This window comes from Branchiostoma belcheri, unplaced genomic scaffold (assembly GCF_001625305.1).
Source record: "Branchiostoma belcheri isolate BF01 breed outbred unplaced genomic scaffold, Haploidv18h27 scaffold370, whole genome shotgun sequence".
Lineage (NCBI taxonomy): Eukaryota > Metazoa > Chordata > Leptocardii > Amphioxiformes > Branchiostomatidae > Branchiostoma > Branchiostoma belcheri.
This window is the reverse complement of record NW_017803988.1, coordinates 64,216-65,816: the sequence shown is the minus strand read 5'-3', so window position 1 is coordinate 65,816 and position 1,601 is coordinate 64,216.

The window sequence follows — 1,601 nt, the reverse complement described above, 5'->3', positions numbered from 1 at the left end:
GGAGGTGTTGCTGTACAAAACCAAGTTGTACAAACATTACTATCATATACCATGCCCTTGACACTTGTAGATATTAATGAATGGCCCACGGTCCCCACTCAAATCCTTGTGCATGTGGGCATTTTAGCTTTGTGGTAATCAACGAACACCATTGCTGGGCAATAATGCTTGGGTGAGGCAACTACAAGCAGTGCAGTGCACCAATCATGGACACAAATCCCTCCAGAACTGAGGTACACACTGTCAGGGGCTTGCCCTGGATAACAATGTACCCCAGCACTGCCTCGTCATTTGGTTGGGCAGCCTGCACTGTCGACAGCCAAGAAGGCAGTCCTCTTCTTGGCCGGCTGTGCCCCCTCCGTCTCGCTGTCCTCATCCTGGTGATGAAGCATAAATATTACTCCATCGCTGAGCTGTGTGGTGAAGACTCAGGCCACGTGCTTTTGGAGGCAGAGGACTCGAGATGAAGTACCATCAGGGGCTGAAGGCCATACATAAGCCGTTGATTTCCTACGATATTGCACACTATACAAGTTTTGTGGGAATATTATAGTTGATTGGGAAAGAATGCTTACCCCTAGCCGTTACCTCGGTATAAAGGCTTTTCAAGATAACTAGATAGTATTATCAATATAACCAAATTTAAAGTAGCATTATCAATATAAACAGATATAAAGTATCTCCTGCCGTTATTAGTGCATACACTGGGAAATGCATACACTATATGCAAACTTACGTGTTGTTAAGTAGACCATACACTACTAGTACTTAAGTACTGGACATTACATTACAAATCCTTGAAAGACCTTCGAATTTCCTCTTCCAATGCCACTTTTCTCTCTTCATGTGATGTCTCCTGTTCGTCATCAAATACTACTGTGACAAAAACCTGCCAGTTTATACAGTGATGTTACATCTCATGCAGTAACTCTGAAATACCTTCTCACACACCTTTCCAGAGCTACATATGGTCTTGTATTGATCCTGGAGTCCGATGCATGTCTAGAGGTGGTTTCAAAGCAAGCAGGATCTGGTCTATATCCTGCAAATGGTGCCCACAGTAGTAGAGTTTGTTCCTTTCTGACTTGAGGCAAAGGCTCTCATAAGACCCTTTGTAACTTCCAGAAGGGCATCATGCATATTATCAATGGTCATCCCACTGATACGGTTGAACCTTGGTGCAAGAAGGCAGTGTGGGGCTGGAAGTGCTTTGAGGAGTCGCCCTTGCACTTGATTGCTTTGTTCGAACAACTAGTATTGAATCCTTATTTTGGATTGCAAGTTTCCATCAAGCGTATAATCAAATAATTTGTAGTTCGCCATCATGAATGGTCACAGGCAGTAGTCTTTTGAATTCTACTTGCCTTTTTGAATATTTTCCACTTCACCAGTAGCCAACAGAAGAACAGCATGTACTTGCTCTTGCATTCTCTGTAGCAATTATCCATTTGGAGGTAGAGAGTTTGACCCAGCCTTCTGCCTTTCTGCACCATTTTGAGGAAGGTTTGCAGGAGGTAGACTATGCTGAGGTTACTTCCATGTGGGAAGAGACTTGCCTCCGAAAAGACGAACAGAAGTGCTGGTGATGACAGCAGCACAAC